The sequence below is a fragment of the Dendrobates tinctorius genome, unplaced genomic scaffold (assembly GCF_039654945.1).
Source record: "Dendrobates tinctorius isolate UK_male_01 unplaced genomic scaffold, ASM3965494v1 ptg000108l, whole genome shotgun sequence".
Classification (NCBI taxonomy): Eukaryota; Metazoa; Chordata; class Amphibia; order Anura; family Dendrobatidae; genus Dendrobates; species Dendrobates tinctorius.
In genome coordinates this window covers 11,979,767-11,997,126 of record NW_027361776.1, presented here as the reverse complement: position 1 = coordinate 11,997,126, position 17,360 = coordinate 11,979,767, and positions in this window count along the sequence as shown.

Sequence of the window (17,360 nt, the reverse complement as noted above, 5' to 3'; positions counted from 1 at the left end):
AAATTGGATCTTTGGTAGAGATTTTACATGCACGGAGAAAAGAATACACAAGACAAGGTGTATCATGTCAATATGTCTTTAATTCAGAGTGCGCAGCTTTTATAACAGAAATTATGCTATCTCATTGTGTTACATCAACAGTGCATTTCCAAGGTACTGTTTACTGTTCCCATACCGGTACACAATCACTATGTACATCTCTAAGTTACCGTTTACTGTTCCCATGTGTTACACAATCACCGTGTACATAAGTATTGTTCTTTAGCCCGATCCACCCTAGTCCACCCAGTATTGTGGTTTTACATGAAGCCTAGGTGGGTCATACACAGAAATAATTCAGCAGAGAATCAGAAGTATCTTAAAGCAACATGATCCTAATATTCAGCAAAGCGTCTATATAGTGGTACAGTTTTGATTCTTGTATATATTCATATGCCATATATTCTCCCCTTAACAGCATTCTGTGCGCTCCCTTGCCGAGCACTGTGAGTTCTAATAGACTCCGGAATTTATGTTCCACGGTAGTACGGCTCTGTGACATAACAGAGTCCGCTCCAGTACACATTGGGTGACTATTAACCTGTGTGTGGTCTTTTATACCGCCATATAGCATCAGCCATTACCAAGCAGCAGTTTACCACCTCTGCACGGTGGACCCCGGGCTGTGAACGCACCTTACTATCATCTTTATTATTTGGTGCGTTCTGCCAGCCCTAACAACTGCTTAGAGATGAAAGATCATTTCACAAAATTTTCGGTAGTGATTCCAACGCGAGATCAGACAGCAGAATCCATGGCATACGCCATCTGTAAGAACTTTATCCAGGTGTATGGGTGTCCAAAGCACATACTCTCGGATCAAGGCGCCTGTTTCCTCGGAAAGGTGATGGAGGCATTACATCGGTTGTATCAGATCAGGAAGTCTAGAACACACTCTACCACCCCCAGGGAAACGGGGCCTGCGAGCGGTTTAACTGTACTCTGATACAGATGCTAAGGACCTTGGAAGAGGATAGAAAGGCCTGATGGCCTAAAGGGCCAGTCACACTAAGAGATATCGCTAGCAATATCGCTATAACTAGTGACGTTATAGCGATATTGCTAGCGATATCTCTGTGTGTGATACTTACCTACGACCGGCTCCGCAGCTGGTTATCGCTGATCGCGCGAGAACGTTCAGGACTGTTTCTCGTCGTCAGCTTCCTGCGGCGCTTCCTGCTGTGACGACGAGCGACGCGTGGAGGCGGGCGGGAAGACGCAGGATCGCCGTGTCTGACAGGTAAGTAGCGACCCCCGTCCCCAGCGATGTCGCTGGTGAGATCTGCCTGTGTGGCAGCTCACTAGCGACCACTTAGCGATGTACCAGCGATCCTGACAGCGTCATATCGCTGGTCGGGATCGCTGGTACATCGCTAAGTGTGACAGTACCTTAAGTATGTGGTTGAGCTGGTATGGGTGTATAACAATCGAAAACACAACACCACCGGTTACACACCTTATACTCTTCTATTTAGTTGACCTGGGAAAGACATTACTGAACTGGAGCTAGAGTCCGAGGAGGGCTACACACGGATGGGGTGTCCATTTGGGTTCGAGAACATCAACATCAGTTACAGACTTTGTATCATTTGGTACAGACCAGGATGCAAGAATTGCAGATGTATTGAGGCCTGTCTATACAAGAATTGGGAGTTAGTTACAGCATGCACTTAGTCTTATATAATAACGAGGTGCTGGTGTAATGGACCTGGTGGTCCCGATATAAAGTAATTTGTAAATCACTGCACACTCATGTAGATTATTATGCAAAACTGATTGAATTTTTATTGACACACAATCTGGGAGCGTAACAGAATGATACAGTGCAAGCGACGTAAAATAAACGTTTCGGCTCCACCAGAGCCTTTATCACGTAATCGCTGAAAAAAAAAAGAGAAAAAATACATAAATAACAAATAGTTATGAAATCATATATGTGACAAAAAACAAAGGAGTATTGTATGGTACCTTGTTAAATGGTAAAGTCCTTATAAAGGTGCATGATCACCATCAATAGCTGGTGGGGATCTGTGAATTGAAAGAATGTGTGTTTAATTAAAATTAGCTTGAGTGTCCAGGGGTCATGTCACTAGCTGTGGCAGAAGAGAGTATTACCTGGAGGGGTGGATGAGTACAGCGGCGCTCCCGCGCTTGGCTGAGTCGGCGAGTGCCTGCATAGCTCTTAGTGAGCGTTTTAATGTCCCCTGAATGACGCTGGACTGGAAGTGAGCTGCCCGGACCGGAAGTGACGTTGCTCAGCTGTGATATGCAAGTGCGGCCATCGTTAGGGGAGCTAAAGGCTTAGTAACCTGTGCCTGCCAGGTGATGGCAGCTGTGTGAGCATTCACATAATAAAAACATGATGATGGCGTCCTAAATAAAGTTAATGGTATGATATGGGCATGATAAGTAAATAGAATATAGATCACTTGGTAATAATATAAGGGGCCGCAGTGTATGAGACTACTGATAAGTATATAGGGGAACTTATTGCAAAATGGCAACAGGATAAGGTATAGTTGTTAGTGAATAGCTTGTAGTGAAAAAAAATTTTCATGAAAGGGGTAAAAAATGAGAAATGTAATAAAAATACAAAAATTATTAAAATAAAAATATGAATGGAAAATAACGCAGAATAAAGGCCAGGGAGAGGGGCAAACTCACCTATGATTATGGTAAATTAGCGAGTCTGCAAAATAACAGAAAAAGGTTAGTAAATATTCAAATAAGCCAATCAATCTCTCTATTGAGGCCCTTGGGGGCCAAAGTGTCTAATTTATGAATCTAATAGGACTCATGAGCTTTGAGTAGTTTAATATGATCCCCACCTCTTCTGGGCCGGGGGACATGCTCAATGACCTGAAATTCAGTTGGGCTACTGAGTATCTAAGCCTTGAAAAATGGTCGGGTAATGGCAGCCAGGTTTTGCCACATCTAATGGTGGACTTATGGCTGGCTATTCGGTCCTTAATATGCTGTGTGGTTTCGCCCACATGAAGGAGGCCAAGCTTTGGCCAAGAGAGGCCAATGTTTCCTAATGATGGAATAAACCTTGGGCATCAGCGGATGGAATCTATGTACAAATGGGATTCTCTCCCTAGGCCATATACGAGGTGGGGGAGATGGGGGTGTTAAGGCATGTGCCTTTTCATCATTAAGAATTCTTAGTGGATAACATCTTTCTTGAAATTTTTGAGTCATGGAGTCCAATCTTTTACTAAGAGTTCCGGAAAGTTGTACTTTATACAAGAATTGGAACATCCCAAGACCGCTCCTCTGCATGGGACAGCTCTCCGGATGGGAGATCGCATCCTGGTGCGAGAAAGGCATCCTCGCGATAAGCTGGAATCACACTGGGAGAAGACCCCGTATCAGGTGAAGCGTAGAGTTGACGCAAAGGGACCTGTTTATGAAATTCAGCCTGAGTGGGTGGAAAATGCTCCTACTCACATAGTTCTTCAAAACATGTTATGCCCTTGCCTGTCAAAAGATCCTGACCAAGAACAATAGCTATCAGCTGCTGCAAATGAAATTCTGCCAGTTGTTGCTGAAGATGAAAAAGAGGAATCTGATTCTGACGACTCAGCCAGGGAGAATATATCTGTCAGTCCCTAAGGTCAACCTGATTCAGTTGCTCCAGTGGAATCTACTGCTCCTTCTATCTCACTGCGCTCTGAGCATTGTACGTCAGGTGTACTCCTTAACAGATACAATCAGGATCAGATCGTTTGGAGGCAAATAGTTCAAGGACTGGAAGAATGTCAGCATGATCTAAGAAAACTCTCGTCTGTGGAATGGTAAGCTAAAAGGGAGGAAGAATGTAAGAGGAAGGACAAGATCTGGCATATCTCCCTCGCACCGGTTCCGGAACTACCGGGACTGTCACCAAAGTTGCAGGGGGGAAGACTTTCAGACAAGGACCAACCCCTCCATGTGGCTGCGATAGGCGGAGCCGGGCTAAACAGCGCGGTGTGCGGGAAAAGGGTCAAAGTCCAGGCGGAAAAGTTAAGCGGACAGTCAGGTGCAGTATCAGTTGAAAGAGCAGAGCATCCTTTGGGCGCAGGCCGACTTGACAGATCCCCAGTGTACTGTTCTACTGGGGGTGGGTGACGGACTGTCAGCAACCCACTTACCTTCGTGTCAGGAGGTGACTCAAATTCTCAACCAGAGACCGTAATGTGCACGCGGTGCAGTAAGGAGCAAGTGACTAGGCCAGAGCCCTTAGCCAGATACTCGCATACACCACCAAGCGAAGTCTGATTCCGGCGGTCACACATACTGGACTGAGCACAGCTTGTGTCATTTGTGAGTGTGGGAACTCCCCACAACCTTCAAGGATCCTTCACCCTTCCCTTGGATCGGAACCCCATCTTCTACAGACATCGCTGAGTTGTCACGTGCCGCTGTTATCGGTGCCACCACTGGAGAACCGAGATGCTGCAAGCAAGAAGACTACAGAGTCATATGTTTTTGCCTTTTCCTTCTGAACTATCGTTCGTCCCTGTCCTACTTCATTCAAACTCCCTATCCTATCCTCCGACCTAACGTACCCCTGTTTCTTTACACTGCCTGCAAGGAGTATCCCTGTTGTTAATAAATTCCTGTTAACTCTTTATTAGTGTTGAGCTTTCCGATACCGCAAGTATCGGTTATCGGCCGATATTAGCTGTATCGGAATTCCGATACTCACTTCCAATACTTTTTTCATATCGGATACCGGAATCGGAAGTTCCCATAATGCTATGAGCCCGCTCGCTTTGATTCAGCCAATGGGAATCCTCAGAAGTGTGGGCACATCCTGTTAGGCATGTAGGCATGTTAACTATTGGTATGGCTGTGATTGGCTGCTGAAATGATGTCATGATGCACTATAAAAGCCACGGCCGCCGCCATTTCTGGTCACTCTGCTGTGAATTCTGTTATGGACAGGCTGCTGTTGAAGACTGTGAGCGACATTTAGAAATAGCGATTCTCAAAACAATATTGTGCTTTACCCAGGCTACATAAACCACCACTGTAGCTTTCTTTTCCCTAGCAGCAGTGTTCACAGCTGTCTGCAAGGGCTGTGTGAGTGCAGCTCACGCTGTGGAGTGGGTCCTGCAGCCACGCCTGGTTGTAGGCCGCCCAGCATGCCTCACTGCTGCCTCATACATATTTTTCTTTTTGAGCTGCTTATTTTAAAAAAATTCTATCTAGTGTGCTTCCATCCGTATCCATATACGTTGGTTGCAAACACTAGTAGTAGACAGAGGAGCCTTTCTGCAGCCTTTCAGTGCTAGTGCCCACTTAGCTGCACTGTTCACAGCTGTCTGAGAGGTCTCTGACTGTGTGTGAATGCAGCTCACGCTGAGTAGTGTGTCCTGCAGCTACGTCTGGTTGTAGGTTGCTCAGCATGTCACTGCCTCACACATTTTTCTTTTATTGCAGATCATTGTTATTCTCCTAATAGTGTGTATCCATCCGTATCCATACACGGTGGTTGCAAACACTCTACACACACGGAGCCTTTCTGCAGCCTGTCAGTGCTAGTGCCCACTTAGCTGCACTGTTCACGGCTGTCTGAGAGGTTTCTGACTGTGTGTGAGTGCAGCTCACACTGAGTAGTGTGTCCTGCAGCTACGTCTGGTTGGAGGCCGCTCAGCATGCATCACTGCCTCACACATATTTTTCTTTAATTGCAGCTCATTTTTTCTTCTCCTATTAGTGTGCATCCATCCATATCCATCTACATTGGTTGGTTGCAAACACTAAATAGGAATAGATAGAGGAGCCTTTTTTCTGGCTTGTGCCCTTCAGCTGCAGCCAGATTAGTATTACCCAATTTTTTTGGAGCCTCATCTTTTGCATTGTAGATTACCTGCCTGCATTGTAATAGCTCCAGAAAGTTGGTGATACTCTCACTTTCAAATCTTTGGTCACATCCTTTCAGTTTTTTTTCCCCCAACAAAAAAAAAACAAAGCTCACCAAACACTAAATTTGAAAGTTGTGTAGGCTCTAGTGTTGAGCATTCCGATACCGCAAGTATCGGGTATCGGCCGATATTAGCTGTATCGGAATTCCGATACTTAGTTCCGATACTTTTTTCATATCGAATACTGGAATCGGAAGTTCCCATAATGCTAGGAGCCCGCTCGATTTGATTCAGCCAATGGGGATCCTCAGAAGTGTGGGCACATCCTGTTAGGCATGTAGGCATGTTAACTACTGGCATGGCTGTGATTGGCTGCTGAAATGATGTCATGATGCACTATAAAAACCGTTGCAGCCGCCATTTCTGGTCACTCTGCTGTGAATTCAGTTAGGGACAGGCTGCTGTTGAAGACTGTGAGGGACAGTTAGAAATAGCGATTCTAAAAACAATATTGTGCTTTATACAGGCTACATAAACCACCACTGTAGCTTTCTTTTGCCTAGCAGCAGTGTTCACAGCTGTCTGCAAGGGCTGTGTGAGTGCAGACCCACGCTGTGTAGTGTGTCCTGCAGGCACGTCTGCTTGTAGGCCGCCCAGCGTGTGTCTCTGCCTCATACACATTTTTCTTTTATTGCTGCTTTTTTTTTCTCCTGTATAGTGTGCTTCCATACGTATCCATATACGTTGGTTGCAAACACTAAAGGAGTGGACAGCGGAGCCTTTCAGCAGCCTTTCAGTGCTATAGCCCATTTCTCTGCACTGTTTTTGGCTGTCTGATAGGTCTCTCTGTGTGTGAGTGCAGCTCACGTTGCAGTGTGTTCTACAGCCACCGCTAGCTGTAGTCCGCTCAGCCTGCATCACTGCCTCATACATAGTCCTTTTTTTGCAGCTAATTTGTCCAGATTTTTGCTCCTATATTAGTGTGCTTCCAACCGCATCCATTGTCATTGGTTGGTTGCAAACACTATATAGGATTAGATAGAGGAGCCTTTTTGCTGGCTTGTGCCCTTCAGGGCCAGCCAGACTAGTATCACCCTATTTTTTGGAGCCTCATCAATTGCATTGTAGGTTAGCTTCCTGCATTGTAATCGCTCCAAAAAGTTTGTGATACTATAGCTTTCAAACTTTGGTCACATCCTTTTCTTTCCCCCCCCAAAAAAAAAGGAAATAAAGTTCACCAAACACTCCACTTTACAGTTGTCTAGGCCACATTAGATCATATTAAAGTGTAGTACACACACTCTTAGCCAAATTAGTGTTTCTTATACTGGTTAGCAGGTGTTCAGGAATAAGAACACTAAGCCACCCCTTTTTCACTTTTCTGCCTATCTTTATCAGTCAACCAAGATGAAGAAGGCAGGGAGTAAGGCACATGGTCATGGCCGTGGAGTTTTACCAGGCAACAGTCCTTCATGCGCAGCTTTGTAGGACCTCGCCGTACCCCACTGCTGCGTGACGAACAAATTGAAGCCGTTGTCGGATGGATGGCAGCTAACGCATCCACTTCAATGACTTCCGCATCCTCCCAAGGCCAGAGCACTGAAGAGCAACCATCTGTCTCTTCACCACCTGCCAAATTGCCCAGGCAGTCTGAGAGCCCTGGACAGGAGCCATCTCAATCTTTACTTCTGTTCTCAGAATCTGTTGGCTTGGAAAGAGGTGGCCAGCCAAGCAGCATTCTAGAGCGTGAAGAAGAGGGAGTATGCAGTGATGCGCAACTGCTTTGTCCCTCTGAATCTGAAGAGGTGGGTGGGCCAGTGCCTATTGTCAGCACACCTCAGTGCTCATCTGATGATGATGAGACTCAGTTGCCAATTTCTGGTGCGTACGGTGCTGGCGAGACAACCCAGGACCAGCCGGTGCTTGAAGAGGGGAGTGGAGATGATGAGGTCCTTGACCCATCATGGCGTCAGCCACAGGAAGGTGGTGGGAGCAGCTCTGAGGAAGATATTCCCCGAACGGCCAAAAGAGGAGGGAGAGGGCGGGGGCAGACTTGGTTGCCTGTAGCCTCCACTTTGGCACCCGTGAGGAGCAATCCTCTTCCAAAACACAAAACGGGCGCTCCCAGGACTTGCAGTGCGTGGTCTTTTTTTGACACAGTTGCAGATGACATTTGCTTTGTCAAATGCAAGCTGTGTCATCAGAAAGTGAAACGAGGGAAAAATGTGAGCAACCTCAATACCACAAATATGTGGCAACATGTGCGTACCAAGCACGAGGTGGAGTTACACAGACACACTGAAGATGTAGGCCAACCTTCAGCAGCACCTACCACCTCTTCAGCTCGTGTTGGGGCCTCTTCCTCCAGCTCACACACAGCTGGTTCGACTTCCTCACTGGAACGCCATGGAAGAACCACTGCCACTGTTGTCCAGAGACCCAGTGAAATTCCACCCACTGAACCACGTTCGCAGTCATCAGCACACTCCCAGGGCACTCACCAGCAATCGGTAGCACAGGCATGGGAGAAAAAGCGGCCATACTCGGCAAACCATCCCCAAGCACTGGCTCTGAATGCCGGCATTGCCAAACTACTGGCCCTTGAGATGCTGTCATTCAGGCTGGTGGAGACTGACACCTTCCGGAACTTTATGTCATTGGCAGTTCCACAATACAATGTGCCCAGCCGCTTTTATTTCAGCAGGCAAGCCGTCCCTGCCCTGCAAAAGCATGTGGAGGGAAAAATTAAAAATGCGCTACTAAATGCCATCAGTAGCAAGGTCCACCTGACCACCGATGCGTGGACCAGTAGCCATGGACAGGGACGATACCTTTCCCTCACTGCCCAATGGGTCAATGTTGTGGAGCCGGGTACAGATCTGGAGAGTGGCTCTGTATGTATTCTGCCAACTCCAAGGATTGCAGGAATGCAGTCTGTACATATTGAGTCCTCCTCCTACTCTAGTTCCTCAGAATCAGCACTGCGTGAGCCTGTTAGGCCAGATATGAGCACAGGTGTGGCCAAACGTCAACAGGCCGTCCTTAAATTAATTTCTTTGGGGAATCGGAGCCACACAGCACAGGATCTCTGGAATGCCATCAAGCAGGAGAGCGATGTGTGGTTTGTGCCAGCGAATCTCCAGCCAGGTTTGGTAGTGAGTGACAATGGCCGAAATCTAGTGGCAGCTCTGGGCCTAGGCAACCTCACTCACATACCATGTCTGGCACACGTGCTCAATTTGGTTGTGCAGAGCTTTCTGAGGGACTATCCGGATCTTGATGCACTGCTGCACAAGGTTCGCCTAGAGTGTGCTCACTTGCGGCGTTCCAGCATGGCAAGATCGCGCATTGCATCTCTGCAACGACGATTCCGCCTGCCAGAACATCGCATCATATGTGACCTCCCCACCAGGTGGAATTCAACGTTACATATGTTGGAGCGGTTGTGTGAGCAGCAGGCAGCAGTAATGGAGTACCAGCTGCATCAGGCGCAAACAAGTCGCACTGTGCGCCGGACATACTTCACCACCACTGAGTGGGGCACTATGAGGGACATCTGCCGAGTTTTGCGTGCCTTCGATGACTCCACGCGGATGGCCAGTGCAGATGATGCACTAATCAGCATGACTGTCCCCCTCATCTGTCTGCTTCAAAAAACCTTACAAGCACTAAGTGAGGAGGTTTTTGAAGAGGTCGAGGATGAGCAGTCAGAAATGCCATCTGCTTCTGGCAAATCTGCGCAACGTGCTTCCACACAAAGGCCCAGGCAGGGGACACTTAGTGAGGAGGATGACGAGGAGTCAATGGAGGAGGAGGAACACATCTCTCCAGAGGAGGGAGGTACACAAGGCTCTAGTAGTCAGTGTGTACAGCGAGGGTGGGGTGATGCTGAGCAGGCAGAGATGCTGCCTCAAGCTGGGGACAGCGTTTCCGGTCCAGTTGGCAGTCTGCAGCACATGGTTGATTTCATGCTGCAGTGCTTGTTAAATGACCGCCGCATCGCCAACATTCTCCACACGGCTGATTATTGGGTGTACACCCTCCTAGATCCTCGCTACCGGGACAACTTACAAAGCCTCATACCACAGTTGAACCGGGAGCGAAAAATGCGGGAGTACCAAGAAACACTTGTGCAGGCCATCATGTTCTCCATTCCCCCCGCAAGTGTTGCTGGTAGTTCTTTTCAAAGCAGCCATGTGGGTAGAGGCAGTGGAGGAAGCTCTGCACAAAGAGGTAGCAGAGGCAGTGCTGCAGGACAAGGCAAGGCCAGTATGGCCCAAATGTGGAAAAGTTTTGTGGAACCGCCACAAACGGCTACACCATCACAGACGGCTCCAGTCAGCAGGAGGCAACGTTTCCGTCAGATGGTGACAGACTACTTGTCGTGCCCTGTTAGTGTTCTCCCAGACGGCTCTTCCCCGTTCAAGTATTGGGTCTCTAAGCTGGATACATGGCCAGAGCTTAGCCAGTATGCATTGGAGGTGCTGGCTTGCCCTGCTGCCAGTGTATTATCGGAACGTGTCTTTAGTGCTGCAGGTGGTGTGGTAACAGACCATCGCACGCGACTATCCGCCGATAATGTTGACCGGCTTACTTTTGTGAAAATGAACAAGGCCTGGATCTCACCTGAATTTGCCAGTCCTCTTCCAGAATAAATAATTGGCTGGCAACAGGATCCAAGTCTTCTGTTGTGTTCATGTTTCTATGACCTGAACTTTATTTCCTGGGCTACAGCAACGCCCGTTGTTGCTCAGAAGTGCTGTCCGCACAGACAAAACACTCGCTCATGTGTAAGTGGGGTTCGGTAACGTCAGCTGATCCCCTGCTGTGTGTATGGCAAAGTGTCCTGCTCCCTCCACAGTCAAACAACCTCAGATTTACACCTGGCTCCAAGTAGGCCTCGGCCTACTACCTGATTTTCCCTGGGCTCCGACACCGCCAGTTGGTGCTCAGAAGTGCTGTGCGCACAGACAAAACACTAGCTCATGTGTAAGTGGGGTTCGGTAATGTCAGCTGATCCCCTGCTGTGTGTATGGCAAACTCTCCTGCTGCCTACAACTTCTGACTACCTCTGATTTAATATGTTCTCTGATTTGCCCTCTGTCTCCACTCTGTTTTGAGCATTTCCTCCGGCCTACAACACCGCCTGTTTCTGCTCTCAAGTGCCGTCTGCACAATCCACACTTGTTCCTGTGTTACCTGGGTCCTGTAACATCTGCTCATCTCCAGAGGTGAGCACGGCAATGTCTCCTGCTTTGTCTACATTCCCACTACTTGTAGTGGAAATGTGGACAGAGCAGGAGACATTGCCTGACTCACCTCTAGGGAGAAGCTGGTGTTAGAGAACCCCAGTAACACAGGAACAAGTGTGGGTTGTGCAGACGGCATTTCAGAGCAGCAACTGGCGTGGTTGGAAGCCAGAGGAAATACTCGAAACAGAGTGAAGACAGAGGCCTAATTGGAGTACGTTGACAGTTAGTAGTAGTCTAGAAACAATCGCAAACTGCCACCAAGTAGGCCTCGGCCTACTACCTGATTTTCCCTGGGCTACAGCAACGCCCGTTGTTGCTCAGAAGTGCTGTCTGCACAGACAAAACACTCGCTCATGTGTAAGTGGGGTTCGGTAACGTCAGCTGATCCCCTGCTGTGTGTATGGCAAAGTGTCCTGCTCCCTCCACAGTCAAACAACCTCAGATTTACACTTGGCTCCAAGTAGGCCTCGGCCTACTACCTGATTTTCCCTGGGCTCCGACACCGCCAGTTGGTGCTCAGAAGTGCTGTGCGCACAGACAAAACACTCGCTCATGTGTAAGTGGGGTTCTGTAACGTCAGCTGATCCCCTGCTGTGTGTACGGCAAACTCTCCTGCTGCCTACAACTTCTGACTACCTCTGATTTAATATGTTCTCTGATTTGCCCTCTGTCTCCACTCTGTTTTGAGTATTTCCTCCGGCCTACAACACCGCCTGTTTCTGCTCTCAAGTGCCGTCTGCACAATCCACACTTGTTCCTGTGTTACCTGGGTCCTGTAACATCTGCTCATCTCCAGAGGTGAGCACGGCAATGTCTCCTGCTTTGTCTACATTCCCACTACTTGTAGTGGAAATGTGGACAGAGCAGGAGACATTGCCTGACTCACCTCTAGGGAGAAGCTGGTGTTAGAGAACCCCAGTAACACAGGAACAAGTGTGGGTTGTGCAGACGGCATTTCAGAGCAGCAACTGGCGTGGTTGGAAGCCAGAGGAATTACTCGAAACAGAGTGAAGACAGAGGCCTAATTGGAGTACGTTGACAGTTAGTAGTAGTCTAGAAACAATCGCAAACTGCCACCAAGTAGGCCTCGGCCTACTACCTGATTTTCCCTGGGCTACAGCAACGCCCGTTGTTGCTCAGAAGTGCTGTCTGCACAGACAAAACACTCGCTCATGTGTAAGTGGGGTTCGGTAACGTCAGCTGATCCCCTGCTGTGTGTACGGCAAACTGCTGCTGCCTCCAAATTCAAACAACGTCTTATCTTAAACTGCCTCCAAGTTGGCATCAGCCTACAAAATGACTATCCCTGGGCTCCAACATCGTCAGTTGTTGCTCGGAAGTGCTGTCCACACAGAAAAACACACTCGTTCATGTGAAAGTGGGGGTCGGTAACGTCGGCTGATCCCCTGCTGTGTGGAGGGCAAAGTGTCCTGCTCCCTCCAAAGTCAAAATACCTCAGCTTTACACCTGGCTCCTAGTAGGCCTCGGCCTGCACCCTGATTGTCCCTGGGTTCCAACAACGCTAGTTGGTGCTCGGAAGTGCTGTCCACACGGAAAAACACACTCGTTCATGTGAAAGTGGGGTTCGGTAACATCAGCTGATCCCCTGCTGTGTGGAGGGCAAACTGCTGCTGCCTCCAAATTCAAAATACCTCAGCTTTACACCTGGCTCCTAGTAGGCTTCAGCCTGCACCATGATTGTCCCTGGGTTCCAACAACGCTAGTTGGTGCTCGGAAGTGCTGTCCACACAGAAAAACACACTTGTTCATGTGAAAGTGGGGGGTCAGTAACGTCAGCTGATCCCCTGCTGTGTGGAGGGCAAACTGCTGCTGCCTCCAAATTCAAACAACGTCTTATCTTAAACTGCCTCCAAGTTGGCCTCAGCCTACAAAATGACTATCCCTGGGCTCCAACATCGTCAGTTGTTGCTCGGAAGTGCTGTCCACACAGAAAAAAACACTTGTTCATGTGAAAGTGGGGGTCGGTAACGTCGGCTGATCCCCTGCTGTGTGGAGGGCAAAGTGTTCTGCTCCCTCCAAAGTCAAAATACCTCAGCTTTACACCTGGCTCCTAGTAGGCTTCGGCCTGCACCATGATTGTCCCTGGGTTCCAACAACGCTAGTTGGTGCTCGGAAGTGCTGTCCACACAGAAAAACACACTCGTTCATGTGAAAGTGGGGGTCAGTAACGTCAGCTGATCCCCTGCTGTGTGGAGGGCAAAGTGTCCTGCTCCCTCCAAAGTCAAACAACGTCTTGTCTTAAACTGCCTCCAAGTAGGCCTCAGCCTACAAAATGACTATCCCTGGGCTCCGACATCGTCAGTTGTTGCTCGGAAGTGCTGTCCACACAGAAAAACACACTCGTTCATGTGAAAGTGGGGGTCGGTAACGTCAGCTGATCCCCTGCTGTGTGGAGGGCAAACTGCTGCTGCCTCCAAATTCAAACAACGTCTGATCTTAAACTGCCTCCAAGTAGGCCGCAGCCTACAAAATGACTATCCCTAGGCTCCAACATCGTCAGTTGTTGCTCGGAAGTGCTGTCCACACAGAAAAAAACACTTGTTCATGTGAAAGTGGGGGTCGGTAATGTCGGCTGATCCCCTGCTGTGTGTATGGCAAAGTGTCCTGCTCCCTCCAAAGTCAAAATACCTCAGCTTTACACCTGGCTCCTAGTAGGCCTCGACCTGCACCATGATTGTCCCTGGGCTCCAACAACGCCAGTTGGTGCTCGGAAGTGCTGTCCACACAGAAAAACACACTCGTTCATGTGAAAGTGGGGTTCGGTAACGTCAGCTGATCCCCTGCTGTGTGGAGGGCAAACTGCTGCTGCCTCCAAATTGTAACTACTTCAGATTTAAACATTCTCTGATTTGGCCTCTGTCTCCACTCTGTCTCTAGTATTTCCCCTGACCTCCAACACCGCCAGTTCCTGCTCACAGTTGCCGTCCACGCATTCCACACTTGTTCCTGTGTTCCTGGTGTTCTGTAACGTGAGCTGATCCCCCAATGTGTGTCCGGCACTGTCTCCTGCGCTGTCCACCTTCCCACTGCAAGTGGTGGGAATGTGGACAGAGCAGGAGACATTGGCAGACAAACATCAGGGGATCTGCTGACATTACAGAACACCAGTAACACAGGAACACGTGTGGATTGGGCAGACGGCTACTGTACGCATAAACTGGCGGTGTTGGTGGTCACGTGAAATCCTTGAAACAGAGTGGAGACAGATGCCTAATTGGAGCACGTTGACAGTCTGTTGTAGCCTACAAACAATCTAAAACTGCCACCAAGTAGGCCTCGGCCTACACCATGATTGTCCCTGGGCTCCAACAACGCCAGTTGGTGCTCGGCAGTGTCTTTGGCATGGGGACTCCCTGTTGCCCAGCTTGGTTCCAGCACGCCTGCTGTTTCCGGGTAGTGTCAAGGTCACTATGCCACCAATCCGTTGTCCTGTCGTCTTGCGGCCGGGTTAGCCGACTCTACGGTGCCTGCAGTTTAGGTGACTCCTATGTGGGCTGCGGGAACTGGCACTGAAGGCTGGATCCGTAGTGCCAATGGGACATGGACCCCCTGTAGGACTGTGGGTTTCGGTAACTGCAGCCGGCTTGCGGCCTGGCTACTTTGCTTTGAATGGGTACCTTCTGCTACCCACCCGGGTTCCAGCACTGTCTGCTGGTTCTCGCCAGAGCCTTTGGCCTAGGTGCCTCCATCTCGATATCCGAAGTCCAGCACCGTCAGCTGGTCCTTGGTAGTGCTTTCTAGCACAGGTACCTCCTGCCTAGTAACCGTGGTCCAGCACCGTCAGCTGTTCCTCGGTAGTGCCATTGGCTCTTGTAGCTTTTGCTACCCATCTGGGTTCCAGCACCGTCAGCTGGTTCTCGGCAGTGTCTTTGGCATGGGTACTCCCTGTTGTCCAGCCTGTTTTCAGCACGCCTGCTGTTTCCGGGTAGTGTCAAGGTCACTATGCCACCAATCCGTTGTCCTGTCATCTTGCGGCCGGGTTAGCCGACTCTACGGTGCCTGCAGTTTAGGTGACTCCTATGTGGGCTGCGGGAACTGGCACTGAAGGCTGGATCCGTAGTGCCAATGGGACATGGACCCCCTGTAGGACTGTGGGTTTCGGTAACTGCGGCCGGCTTGCGGCCTGGCTACTTTGCTTTGAATGGGTACCTTCTGCTACCCACCCGGGTTCCAGCACTGCCTGCTGGTTCTCGCCAGAGCCTTTGGCCTAGGTGCCTCCATCTCGGTATCCGAAGTCCAGCACCATCAGCTGGTCCTTGGTAGTGCTTTCTAGCACAGGTACCTTCTGCTTAGTAACCGTGGTCCAGCACCGTCAGTTGGTCCTCGGTAGTGCCATTGGCTCTTGTAGCTTTTGCTACCCATCTGGGTTCCAGCACCGTCAGCTGGTTCTCGGCAGTGTCTTTGGCATGGGTACTCCCTGTTGTCCAGCCTGTTTTCAGCACGCCTGCTGTTTCCGGGTAGTGTCAAGGTCACTATGCCACCAATCCGTTGTCCTGTCATCTTGCGGCCGGGTTAGCCGACTCTACGGTGCCTGCAGTTTAGGTGACTCCTATGTGGGCTGCGGGAACTGGCACTGAAGGCTGGATCCGTAGTGCCAATGGGACATGGACCCCCTGTAGGACTGTGGGTTTCGGTAACTGCGGCCGGCTTGTGGCCTGGCTACTTTGCTTTGAATGGGTACCTTCTGCTACCCACCCGGGTTCCAGCACTGTCTGCTGGTTCTCGCCAGAGCCTTTGGCCTAGGTGCCTCCATCTCGATATCCGAAGTCCAGCACCGTCAGCTGGTCCTTGGTAGTGCTTTCTAGCACAGGTACCTCCTGCCTAGTAACCGTGGTCCAGCACCGTCAGCTGTTCCTCGGTAGTGCCATTGGCTCTTGTAGCTTTTGCTACCCATCTGGGTTCCAGCACCGTCAGCTGGTTCTCGGCAGTGTCTTTGGCATGGGTACTCCCTGTTGTCCAGCCTGTTTTCAGCACGCCTGCTGTTTCCGGGTAGTGTCAAGGTCACTATGCCACCAATCCGTTGCCCTGTCATCTTGCGGCCGGGTTAGCCGACTCTACGGTGCCTGCAGTTTAGGTGACTCCTATGTGGGCTGCGGGAACTGGCACTGAAGGCTGGATCCGTAGTGCCAATGGGACATGGACCCCCTGTAGGACTGTGGGTTTCGGTAACTGCGGCCGGCTTGCGGCCTGGCTACTTTGCTTTGAATGGGTACCTTCTGCTACCCACCCGGGTTCCAGCACTGCCTGCTGGTTCTCGCCAGAGCCTTTGGCCTAGGTGCCTCCATCTCGGTATCCGAAGTCCAGCACCATCAGCTGGTCCTTGGTAGTGCTTTCTAGCACAGGTACCTTCTGCTTAGTAACCGTGGTCCAGCACCGTCAGTTGGTCCTCGGTAGTGCCATTGGCTCTTGTAGCTTTTGCTACCCATCTGGGTTCCAGCACCGTCAGCTGGTTCTCGGCAGTGTCTTTGGCATGGGTACTCCCTGTTGTCCAGCCTGTTTTCAGCACGCCTGCTGTTTCCGGGTAGTGTCAAGGTCACTATGCCACCAATCCGTTGTCCTGTCATCTTGCGGCCGGGTTAGCCGACTCTACGGTGCCTGCAGTTTAGGTGACTCCTATGTGGGCTGCGGGAACTGGCACTGAAGGCTGGATCCGTAGTGCCAATGGGACATGGACCCCCTGTAGGACTGTGGGTTTCGGTAACTGCGGCCGGCTTGTGGCCTGGCTACTTTGCTTTGAATGGGTACCTTCTGCTACCCACCCGGGTTCCAGCACTGTCTGCTGGTTCTCGCCAGAGCCTTTGGCCTAGGTGCCTCCATCTCGATATCCGAAGTCCAGCACCGTCAGCTGGTCCTTGGTAGTGCTTTCTAGCACAGGTACCTCCTGCCTAGTAACCGTGGTCCAGCACCGTCAGCTGTTCCTCGGTAGTGCCATTGGCTCTTGTAGCTTTTGCTACCCATCTGGGTTCCAGCACCGTCAGCTGGTTCTCGGCAGTGTCTTTGGCATGGGTACTCCCTGTTGTCCAGCCTGTTTTCAGCACGCCTGCTGTTTCCGGGTAGTGTCAAGGTCACTATGCCACCAATCCGTTGTCCTGTCATCTTGCGGCCGGGTTAGCCGACTCTACGGTGCCTGCAGTTTAGGTGACTCCTATGTGGGCTGCGGGAACTGGCACTGAAGGCTGGATCCGTAGTGCCAATG